This window comes from Athene cunicularia (assembly GCF_003259725.1).
Source record: "Athene cunicularia isolate RWA chromosome 11 unlocalized genomic scaffold, athCun1 chr11_part1, whole genome shotgun sequence".
NCBI classification, from domain to species: domain Eukaryota; kingdom Metazoa; phylum Chordata; class Aves; order Strigiformes; family Strigidae; genus Athene; species Athene cunicularia.
The window spans coordinates 17622505-17635228 of NW_020799113.1; positions in this window are offsets into that span (position 1 = coordinate 17622505).

Here is a 12724-nt window from a genome sequence, read left to right on the forward strand (position 1 = left end):
GACTCAGTAAGGAAGAAAGTAGTAACGAGGTCATTTGCTTTTTGATGCTATTTGAGAAAACAGGGGTGTTTTGACCCTGAAGAAGTCCACGTTTTCCCTGGGGTGGCACTCACCGTGCAGGAACCTGCTCTGCTCAGACCCAGAAGACCCCAGGTGCAAGCAGTCAGCACCTACACAGCTAACGGGGGAACAGCTCTCTCCAGATGCCAAGATTCTGCCATCACCTCGGACTTGGACATCCCACATCAGACCACCATGTTTACAGCAGAAACTTAATCCAAGATGAACAGCACCAGGTCAAGCATTGCCCAACATAAGCAGAGAATTAAAAATTAGAAAAACCAAGCATATGGACTCATGCCAGCCTGACATGAGGCAATGCATCTGCAGGAGTGGGGCTGCACAAGTGATGGAAAGTCAAGGGGGTCCAGAGAGTTTGGAAGTGGCTGTAATTCCTTCTGCTGGCAGACTGAGGCTCTGGAAGGGGCAGGAAGTAGAGGGAGATGCATTTTTTCCACATTTGTTTGAGGATAGTAGCAGAAAAACCCCTTGTTGTGGTTTGAACTCAGACGGAAACTGAGCATGTTGCAACCACTCACTCCTCCCTTCCCCTCCCGCAGTGGGAAGGAGAAAGTGAAGCAAAAGGCTTGGGAATCGAGATAAGGACGGAGAAAGATGTCACCCATTATGGTCACGGGCAAAAGACACACTTGTTAGGGAAAGAAAAAAAAAGAATATAAATTTAATACAGAAACTAATAACACTACCAACAACAACACTTAACAGACAGAGTAGGACCGTGAGTAGCATTACCACATCCTGAAAACACCTTTCCCCCACCCCTCCCTTCTTCCCAGGCCCAGTTTTGATCCTCATATCTCTACCTCCTCCCCCAGTGGCAGGGAAAGGGGGGTGCAGTCCATCCTGCCACTTCTGCCACCTTTAGGCAGGGAGGGAACAACGATTTGTGGCACTCTTCTGCTCCAGCATGATTCCCCTCTCATGGGAGACAGTCCTCCACAAACCAACTCTGACGTGAGTGCCTCCCACAGGCCACAGCATTTCCTGAGCTGCTCCAGCATGGGTCTTCCCACGGGTCTCCCCACGTGTTGCAATCCTCCCAGCACTGAACTACAACAGTGGGGGCTTCTTCCCACAGGGTTCCAGCCTTCCTCAGGCACAGCCACCTGCTCCAGCGTGGGCCCCCCATGGGCCCCCAGTTGGCATCTGCTCCACTGTAGACCCCCATGTGGGGGGGGTGGCCCTGCCATCTTCACCACGGGCTGCAGGGGGGTGTACACCAGCACACCTCCCTCCTTTCCTGCTCCTTCCTTCCACTGACCTAGGTGTTCACACAGATGTCCTCCTCACAACTCCAACTCCTCCTCCCAGGTTTCCTCTTCTTAAATACGTTATCACAGAGGCGTGGCCACCATCACTAAAGGCCAGATGCAGATTTGACTTGGAGCTGGGGGGAGCTTCGCAAAGCTTCTCCCAGGGGCCACTGCTGTAGCCCCCTCCACCACTACCAAAACCCCCACCACTCTGTCAAACCCAGGACACGTCTTTGGATAATGCCCATCTCCCATCCCTTCTCCTCCGCTGCACCCCCTAGGGTGGTGATGCTCATTCCTGGCTTGATCCCACCATCTGCGTGCTGCCCATGCGCCCCATCCCACGTGCCCACCATGTCCCAGTGGAGGTCTGCAGCAGGCCAGCACCATTGCACAGAATATCCCCCACTCAGAATATTCCACAGCAGGTCGGAAAACACCAGGTAAGAAAACCCTTTACGCAACTAACTACAGAAGTTTGAGTTCCTCATATTTAAAAAAAAAAAAAGAGAAACAGAATTCCTGCTAGGTTTTCCATTGCATCTGTTTCCCACAAGCAGACTCACCTTCTCACCAGATGCTCTGCGTGCTCCTTGTGTCACCAGCAAACATATGATCTTCATAAAGGCCAGAGTGAGCCAGACTGCTCCGGAGGCCCAGGCCCTTGGGTGGAAAACGGGTAATTTGCTTTTCCCTCCCACCTGAGCTGATGCCTGCTGGTGAGCTGCCTGCTGCACTGACACAGCCTTTGCTCTCTGAAACCCACAGTACACAGGCTGTGCACACACAACTTCTAAGCCACCTGAAAATAAAAGCTGTCCACTATAGTTTCAAACAACTCTTTTAACACCCAGTATATATTAATACCAACAGCCATAGTCACACCTCTTTGTCCATGGGCAGACCAAGCCATCACTGACGGGGAATCAAAGCATCAAAAAAGAAATCCCAGTCATATTTGAGAGCGGGACCTTGGCCAGACTCTGCTCTAAACAGTTTCTCAGCATCTCTCTTCAGGTCATAGAGCTGTCGAAGCAGGCAAGATTTTTAATGTATATGGTGTGGAGCAGGCCCCAGGGAAATTAACTTTTCCTTGAAGTCAGCTGCACGTTGCTCTATTTATTATTCATGGATTGCTTGCTTTTTTTAAAAATCCAAGCATGATGACATCTTAATATGCTGAAAAGTACAGAGGTGCTGCCAATTTTTCCCCTTCCTTCCAGCCCTCTGACATGTCTTTATTGGCTCAAAGAGATATTAACCTTTCGTCTCCCAGGAGCATGGGTTGATCCTTCATCACGAGCAACCCATAGCACTCCAACTCACTATAAATATATATTTATGGTGACATCCATAAGGAATGCACTTAGAGAATAAATACCTAGCTAGGAATCTTGCCTACCCCATTTATTTAATGGTGCATGAAGCACACCCCAGCAGCCACTTTTAACCAAGCCCAGGGCTCATGTACCCATCAGGTAGGGATGGTGGATGGAGAGCAGATCAGCTGGGTTTTGCAGAATCACTCCAAATCACTCTTGCATCAGACAACGCCCTTTGAACGCCCAGTGCTGCAAACTGGGGAATGCAACAGGCTGGGCTTGCACTAAAAAAAAAAATAAAAATCAGTATCCTTTGGAAAATAATATTGGATATATGAGCTGAATTCCCTGCCTGGATTCGAAGATTATAAAGCAAGGATAAAGAAGGCCAAATACAACTGGGGAAAAAATAAATCCTGAGCTAATTAATTTCTGAATGCCCCTCTACCCTACCATCTGTTTTCACACATCACCCCAAACCCAAACCTGAGGCAGAGGAGAGCTCAGTGCTGCCAAGGCCAGTGCCCAAGCCACTGCCACCTCCCAGCCCCGCCGTGCTGGGGCTTTGCTCTTTAAAATAAAAACCACTGTATTGACAGGGGACTCTCATCCAGGGAGCATGCCAGCCCCTTCTATGTCTCAGAGCTTAAAATACACCCTTAAATATCTGGGAGGGCAGAGCAAAGCTGCCAGGGGGGCAGGCGAGGGCAGAAGCACTGGGCAGTGGACACATCGGGTACTTTCTGGTTGACTGCAGTGACTCCCCCGGGGTGAGGAGGGAGTCCCAGGGCACAGGCACGGAGCAGCAGTAAATCCCAGTTGACTGAAAATCCCACCACAGCATCCTGAAGGAGAGCAAGCATAGGCACAGCTGGAGACAGAGCACCTCCTCACACCCATGCTCACCACCAAGCCCAAGCTCTCTGCGTTCCCAGGAGCAGGAAAATATCCCCCATGCACTTCAGGCATCCTCCTCGGGTTCCCAGAGGGGCTGGTTTCCTTTAAGACCACAGCTCTTGTTCCACCCATCAAAACAAGTAAAGAAAAAAAGATCCCAAGTCACTAGAGGGAAGAAAACCTACCCAAAGTTTTGACTGCATAGGTGGTGGTTGCACAACTGAAGGCAAGCAGCTGGAAAGTTACTTTTGAGCCACCTGCTTTAAAGGCAGCAGGAGGGGGAATTTTGCACAGGAGACTATCAGCTCTGAAGAGGCTAGAAACCCACCGCAGTCACCTCCATCTCCTCTGGTCACGTCCTTTCCCTGGCTTTCTTCTCTCCTGGAGAGGCCATCCTGGGCAGAAATGCAGCTGCAAGCTGGGTTGGTTTATTTTTGCACAGCTGAGACAGCGACTGTGAATATTCCTGGCTCCCCCCAGCAGAAATTCTGTTCCAAACCCAGCCAGCACCAACAAGCTGCCCAGGAACATGGGGATGTTTTCCTTTTTGGACACCTCTGTGCTGCAGGTTGCATTCATAGGCCAGGAGCAGCTGGAATCTGTGGGGATGCTGGGGATGGAGCTGCCCTGGGTATCCCCACTGTGAACTGGGCGCTTTCCCCAGCTGGGGCTGGCAAAGGTCACAAGCAGGGACTGATTTGGGCAGCTGAAACCAAACATCCTGAGCATGACCAGAGGAGCCCTCCCATGCTCAGCCAGTGACACCAGACAGGACGGCATCTTCAAGGCAGGTTGGACAAAGCACCATCATTTTAGGAGCCTCCAGCTCCAAGGACGAGAGGAGAAACAGGTAAAAAATGAATTTAAAAAAAATAATTATCCTTCTCACTCTCCAGATTATGGAGCAATTCCTGGAGAATAACTGAGTCCAGTCCCAGAGCTCAGAAAGCAATGCACACCTTTCTGAAAAATCACTTTTTTTTTTTTTTTTTTTTTTTTTTTTTTGAGACTGGCTCCACTGTTAATGTTTCAGACTGAAGAAATGGCAGTGGGTGCATCCATCGGAGGTCATCTGGGTTCCCTGCTACCAAAAGTTTGCAATGCCATCACATTTTGAGTGGGATCAGCAGCTGTAAGAAATTACTGGGTTTTTACTTGACTTTCCTAAATTCCACACATCTGTGGGGAGATGTTAGCAGAGAATAGCTGAGGTTTGCAATTCATCTGGTCAGAAGAAAGGGGGGGAAAAAATGCAAAAGCTACCGGGGGGACGAAAAATGCATCAGGGCTTGCAGAGCGTGGGGAAAAGCACCAGCAGCTCACGGTGAAGGCGAGCTGCCCCCTCCCGATGAGATTTAGTAGCGACGCCGAGAGCGGCACGAATCAGGTCTGGAAGGATATTTGCCTGCGGCTGAGCAGAAAAATGCCCTGGAAACAGACCCCAGACTTGGCAGCGCTGTTTTGGTTGGGGGAAAGATATTTGTTGTAAATCTCTGAAGTTGCTCTTACTTTTTTTTGAAGGTGACATTCCAGCTGTAAAGCCTTGGCTTTGCAATTAGAAACGCTTCTGAACAGCCTTTGCAGCTCCCCTTGCTGCAGAGCAAAGGGGGCTGTGCTCGTGCTCCTGGAGGAAGCGCTGGGACTCTCCAGAGGAGATTTATCCCAACTCTCCAGGGGAACTTATCACAATCAAGAGCTTAGATGCCCTGGTTCCCACCGAAGTGGGCAGCACCCATGGACCCAGATGGGGCAGAGGGGTGCTGCGCCCCATCAGTGCCAGAGCAGGGTTCCTCGGCTGGGCAGGGCTGGCAGCGCCGAGCCTGGCCCTTCCCGGGGAAGGCCCCTGGCTCTGCTTTTCCCTGGCTCAGTGCTCCTTTCCTGTGCTAAGCACACCCAGAAACCCGCTGGAGCGACAGCCAAGGTTAACACAACGTGCAGCGTCAGCACCCAGATGGGGTGCGAGGAGTTCCTCTGCCTGCGGATGCTACAGCTGAGGGGCAGTGGGGCAAAAAGTGCCTTTTTTCAACAGGCTGGTTACCTGCACATGCGAAGTCTGCAGTGTCTCATCCAGAGCCTTCCATGGGCTGGGGCATGCATGTTCCCGGAGAGCATCCTCCTCCTCCCTGCCAGTCCCAGGGTGCGCTGGTCTCACGGCCATGCAGCCCCTTAAGAATAAAGATTTTTCAAGGTGATTCCATGCTTGGCCAGGGGTAGGAAGGCGACGTGCACCCAGCATGGGCTGAAGAGCACATGCTTTGACATGTGTTTTGCTTAGTCAGGACCATAGCGGACACCAGCATCACTTCCAACATCCCTGGGAATAGCAGAATGGGGAATCTGGGTGCCTGGTAGCTACAAAACCTCACCTGCATTTTTGCAGCATGCTTGGTGTCTAGAGATGGGCAGAAATGGGAGGCTCCCAGCACTCACCCAAAGACGCCAAGAGGTTATGTTAAACATGGACCAAGAAGAGCAGTCAGAACGGCCCCTGCCCCCTACAGGGCATGTCTTGGGGTGCCCACCCCATCCAGGGCTGGGATGAGGGCAGGGGCTGGGGAGGAGGGCTGGATGGATGAGGATAAAACGTTTCCAAGAAGGAAAGGGAGCAGCAGTAAAAACCAGCAGCAGGAGGGGCTGTTAACTGCAAGGCAGCAGCTCTTCCGCATCTCCTGAGCATGGCAGCAGCGTTTCCCACTCGACAGCTAGTGCACTTACATGTGGTTCACAGAACTCGTCCCTTCCAGAGAGATTTAAAAAGCTCCAATTCATGCAGGGTTAGATCTAAATTGGCTTTGGCTTCATTAGAAACAGATGCTCTGGTTTCTCTTTCCTTCTTGGAGCGGTTGAGCCTGGGAGATGCTGCCAGGCTTGGGCAGGGTGTGAAGTCCGCTCCCCATGGTGCGGGTTCTGCCGGGCAGGGCGCAGGGCAGGTGGCAGAGGTGATGCTTGTTTGGCCCTTCCCGAGTGACTCAGCGTGGAGCCGCAAGGGACTGTCCTTCCAGTGAGCTGCCGGCCACTTTGGCCTTCCTTCGGCTGCTGCCTAGTGGGGCAATGGGGGCTTTAAGCATGCACCAAAAACTCATAAGAAAATTCACCCTGGGGCAGAGCATGGGGTTTCTGTAAAAAAATAAAATAAAAAGCACAGGTTTTATTAAAAAAATAAAGGATCAGTTTCTATAGAATCCCACAAAATCCTTTTCCCAAAGGCTTACAGAGCCAGGAGTGCTGTGTGGGTGGCAAGGCTTTCACCTGGGCTGAGTTTCACCTCTGGAGACATTTCCAAAAGAGATTTTTGAGCTTCAGAGCAAACGATGACGGTGGCCCACAGGGCAATGGCACAGGGCAAAGCACATGAGGATCAGGGAAGCGGGGCAGCCCCCTGCACCAGCCTGCTCCAGCCCCTGTGCTGGGGTTTACGTCCATTTAACCGAGATGAGTCAGAGCAACAGGTTTGGGTGGCAGAGCCCTCTCGGAGCCCCTGAAGATCTCTGGCTGCCCACTTTATCGCTGACTTCTGGCAAATGAGTGACACGGGGTGACTCAAATCTTACTCACAGGCTGCGACAGATAAAACAGAGGAGATGCTCATTAAGCCTTGCTCCCAGCCCCCTTTACAGCCTGTTCACTTCACAGCGGGAAATTACTTGGCCTGATGTATGCAGTGCTGGAAACTCCTCCCTGAGGCCCAGCGTTGTTAAATGATGTTTGAGAGAACCTCAGTCCCCGCAGCACTGGGTTTTGGGGAGCAGCATATGAAACCCCTCAGGTGCTAGCTCAGGCTAGCAGTGGCTGCGTTCCTCATAGCCATAGCTACATTTCTATCCCATTTTTGGTTTTTCATGGTTGTGGGACATTAGCCAACTGCCCTGCAGCCCTTTGGGGAGCTGGGAGGAGCACGTGTGTGCCACCAGTGTGGCTAGCAGGGACTTTGCTCTGCAGATCCCCACCACCAGCCTAGCCCCAGCAAGACAGCGTCATGCACCCAAAGGATCAGTTTTGTACCCAGGCCAACATCTGTGCTTGCTGCCACTGTGTTGTGGTATCCAGCCCACACAGGAGAAAGCTGTAAAACACCAAAAATTCGCTTTGCATGGAGCTGAGCCTCCCCTCTGTGTGCCACAGCCAGAGATTCATGCTGCCAGTCTCCCGTGAAAACCCTCCACCTCCGTCAACCACTGTGTCACCTTCACCAATATTTTCTTTGGAGCAAGAAATTGTTTCAGAGAGGTAGTGGGGCCAGATCCCCCACCACGCGTGGAGGCAAACACAGCATGCAACGAGCACGAAACATTCACCCGTTACTGCTCTGTTAAAGCCACTGGCCTGAGCAATGGGGTTACAGAACTAAACCCCATGGCAGCACGTTAAAAGAGTGGCAGATTGTCAATACAGTAACAAGGATAGCTTTCCACTCTCTGTCACAATTAGAAGTCTCTTATGAACTCATCACAGCAGGGCATGAGCTGAGTTTGCTGACAAGAGAAGAGGTCCTGGTACTGCTGGCAGCTCCCACATGCTGTGCTGGAGAGCCACGAGGGGTGGTGGCCAGCTGGAGCAAGGTCCTTCCTGCAGATCCTCTTTTCCACCCTGCTCCTTTTTCTTTTGCAGCCATCTCCCATGCTCCTGGACCACAGAGTCTCACTTTCCAGTTTATTCCCTCTTTTGTTCTGGTCCCACTTTGCAGCGGGGTGCCCTGGATGCAGAAACAGAGGGCAAGATGGCAAGAGGGTTTGAAGGAGATGGTGACTAAGGCACCTTGGTTGGGTTGGTGGTTTTGGAGAGTCACGCGCTCCACGGGCCCACCGACACCAGGTCCCAGCGGTTGTACGCCAGACATGCTCTGCAGAGCAGAACCGAAAGCAGAACCAAAAAGAGGATCTGTCCTCTCCTCTGTGTGGGAGCATCCGCTGAGCGATTGCTGCTGGGAAGGGGCTTGGGGGCTTCTCAGAGGCAGCAGCAACTCTGGCCCAAGCAGAAGGCAAGTGCCAGACAGATCAGGAGTGGTCTGTGCATGCAATGCCACCTTATCCCTCCCTTACCCCGCCCCCCAAGTCCTCAAATGCAGCCAGAGCAAATGACCTGGAGCTGGCCCACATGCAGGACTGCACATCCCCAAACATCCTCCCCTTCTGGGCTGAGACAGCTGTGGGCACAGGCTGCTGGCTCAGGGCATGGGCTACCTGGGCAGCTTGCAGGCTCCTGGCTCCGCAGATAGGCTACCCTGGCAGCTGCAGGCAAGACAGAGGCAGCACCCAGGGGCCCTGGGGCAGGGGGGAAGGCCACTGAGGAGTAGAATGGTGCTGGGAAGGGAACTGCAGCATCCCACCTCTAGAGCAGGTGTCCCACTGTGGGGCTGCCTGGGAGAAGGGGCCAGGGTGCTGTGAAGCACAGGGCTGCTCAGCTCTTAAGGAAGGGGAGAGGACCTGGTGCTCTTTCTGGGTAGGTGGCATGTCATTCTGGGAGGCAAGATGCTCAGCAGCCTCCCCAGCTCAGAGGTGATGGTTAGGCTCGTGTTTCTGGATGGAGCTACCTGTTTCTTAAGAACTGTCTTCTGATGAGATCGGAGTTGTTCACCTCACGGCCTTGTTTGCAACCCAGCAGCAGATCCACACTCCCTGTCAACCTCTCTGCTCTCCTCCAAACTTAGAGCTCACAGGGTTTTACCAGGAGGTTGCTTCCCCCGCAGCTCCACGTACTCGGAAAAGGGGGCTGCAGAGGAACAGCTTGCCCTCGGAGAGGGCTGCTGCTGCGGCAGCAGAGTTGCAGACCAGGCCCTTGTCCGGAGGAAGTTTCAATATCAAGATGGGCAGGATTTTAGAATAGGCATCAGCACATACTATAGAAGAAAGCACAATGCACAGAAGAGAAACCCGCAGCCGTACATTGAGCTGCAACCAACCTCTTCAGCCCCATTGCCTTCAGGGTCTGGGAAGAGCAGCCCCCTTCACCAAGACTGTATGAAATACATTGCACTGCTGAGTTAAAATGATCAAGTCAACTGAAGAAGCCAGGAACGAGCCTTGGCAATTCATTTAATACTTCTGCCCACTGAATGCCTCTGAAGGCCCAACCACTGCAGAGGATCTTGGGCAGTAGGTGCCTGCAGGCAGGGACGCAATCCCTGTCCCACAGCAGCTCAGCTGCCTGGTGGGAATCAGCTCCCAGGGAAAGCACCCCTCACCTCTGAGACCTGCCCCCTGCAAGTCTTTAGGACATATGATTACAAACAAGACCTAAACATAGGTCTGCAAAGGGCTGAACACTGCCGCAGCAGAAAGAGGAGGAGATGGACATGAGAATGTATCTCCAGCTGAAGGCAGAGGAGACAGGCAGGACAGAAAGTGGGCTCATGCAGGGGCATCCAGATGCCAGCATCCTTGCTTGTGCAGATGGATATCACCAATCCATAGACTAGAACAAATCCACTAGTTAGCACCCAGAAGTGCTGCACTAATTATGAGCCCTCAGTACTGCTCGTCCCCTCTTCTGCTCAAGACTCAAGCCAAGAGCCACAATCCTTTTGGCCAACCAAAGCAAGGGCAAACATAATGGTACCCACTAGACTCGAAGGAAATGGTTGATGTCAGTAATACCTCTCCCAGCATGTTGTGCTCCCCCCACTCCCCATTTTCTCTACCAACCTGATATACTCAGGTATCTGCTTGCTTCCGGAAAGCAAAGCCTTACTGCCCGACCTCAGTGGTTAAATCCAGATTCACGTGGCTTCTTCTGTGAACTGGCTTACTTCCCCCCCCACCCTGTACAGATCTCAGCTCCTCACATCTGAGATCTCCCCAAGGAGCATGGCCTGAAGAGCCATGATCTGCATCACTGCTGCAAAGGGCTAAAGTCCTGAAATATTCCAACAGCAGCACTATCACCCCAGCCATGTGCTTCCCTAACAAGAGTATTTGCATAAGCTATTCAAGGCCAAGTGCATCCAGCAGCCAAAAAGTTTTAGGTTTTTTTATGCTGCTCATTTTTCTACACCTATACTTGGCTAGATTTTTGCATGGTATGAACAGTAAAAACTGAAAGGGCTGGGGGATGCAAGTAGGCAAGGCTCACAAGGACTGTCTCTTTCAGCAAACCATCAGGTACCAGCTGGAAAAGACAGAAGCTCTCAGGTACAAACTTTTCTCCTAGGTTTTAACCAATCACCCACTATGGGAAAGAGAATGGATTGCAAAGGGTGAAAGGTGAAAAGGCCACCAGTTCCCATGAATAACAGAGAATTACAGCCTGTGGAATGAGGGGAAGTGGAGAACTGGGAAAACCTGCATCCCCCAGGACACCATCAAGTCTAATAGGCTGGAAAACACAGAGTTACTCATCACTAGAGTTGTGGGGAGGAACAAAGACTTAGCAAAAGTCTCACCAGCTGTGATAAACTGTGGACTAGGCCAAGTAAGAATAAAATACAGCTGAGCAAGCAACATCCCCATTTCCCACTTCTTCCCCTCCCCTACAGGTACCTGTTTTTTCCACAACCACCCACTGCAGGGTGACAGCCATGGCTGAGGCAGCCCTCAGCTCTTTTTTACTTTTTTCCCCTCACTCCTGAGCTTTGAGAAATGAGCCTAAGGCATTTCTGGAAATTCACTTATCTCAACCTGTAATTGAGAAAGCTATTTAATAAAGTTACTTAAACCCTGAGCAGCTCTGAGCTGTGCAGCAGCTGATAAATATGCATGTACTGGGATTTACATTTTGTGGCAGTTGTGAAGACAGGATGTCAGGCAAATGAGTTATGAGAAATGTTGCCTATGCAAATGTTCACTCTGTTGTAACTTCTCACTGTAATTCTCATCCTTGAAGCCATTTTTGTCATTCTCTGATTTGCATTGGAAATGTAGTAAAATAATGTAACTTTACAGAAATTGGTCCTATTTCCATGTAGACAGGACGGATCCCTAAATACATCTGTAATAGAGTGGAGTCCTGAACTAACAGCAGACAAACAAAATCCAGAAATCCTGCCAAGATCCTATCAGGCCATGCAATTTTGGAGTTCTCCAAAACCACACCTCCTTCATTTAACTTCTCAGCCCTTACCTGAACAAAGCTTATTATTACACTAAACACCACAGATCCGCAGGAACAGAAAAGCTGCTGTTTTCACATGCAGTTTCATTTTTATAGTTCCCTGCTTTCAAATAGGGGACCAGAGGCCAAGACCAGGACAGCAGATAGCTGCCATTTCTTTCAAGAGAGACTAAGAAACCCGCTCAGGTTTTGAACACTTCTGTAAATAGTCTGGATTCTCTCAGGTTAGAAAGAGGCTGTGTAACCGCAAGAGGTTCCAAAAAAAGCAAACCAGAAGTACCCATACCTCACCTGCTCCAGTTTGGCTCCAGGTCACCGACATGCTGCTTCATTCCAATAAGCTCCAGTGCTTCCAGTGCTCTTCCACTTCCAAATTCATACTATCCATGCACCCGAGAGGCAAACTCAGTCTAAGAGGAGTTGGGGGACAATGTGCCCCTCCACTCCAGAAAAGGCTTTATGAGTAAGGTAGTTACAAGTAACCCACTTGTGAGGCACCTTGGGCAGAACAGCAAATCCTTCCATGAACTTGCAGATAAAACCAAGAATTCATCTAATGCCTTTACTAACTGCTCTTTAAAGATGCCTTTCAAAACAAGCCACTTTGATGGCAGAGCCTACAGTAGCTGTACAAAGATACTGCCTGCCAGCAGGAATACAGCATCAGTTTGTCCTTTATGTCTGTTTTAAAAGCTACCTCCCTTCCAAACTACAGAGTGTCTTCAGAACCACCACAGGTCAGTCAATGCCATTTTTATCAGGCACTCTGATCTGTTTACAGTCAGGTTTTAAAAGTATGGAATAAGGTTATACTTTGTCCTTTTGCATGTGAACACTTGCAAAGCAGACTGCAGATCTCAAGTTAAGAAAGCAATCCCCTATGTGATTTCAATACATAATCACCACTGTCATTAAATATGAGATATTTGAAGTTACATCACCTAAAATTCTAGCAGCTTCAAAAGGTTTTCAGGTATAGCATGCAACATCCATATTTTCCCCACAGTACTTTACCACACTTCTCCATTTCCTCAGTTTCAATGTGCAAACTACCTTGTTTTCCTCCTCATCCAAAGTAGCACAATTAGCAAGATTTAATGGCTGCTATAAAAACGTGCCCATAAA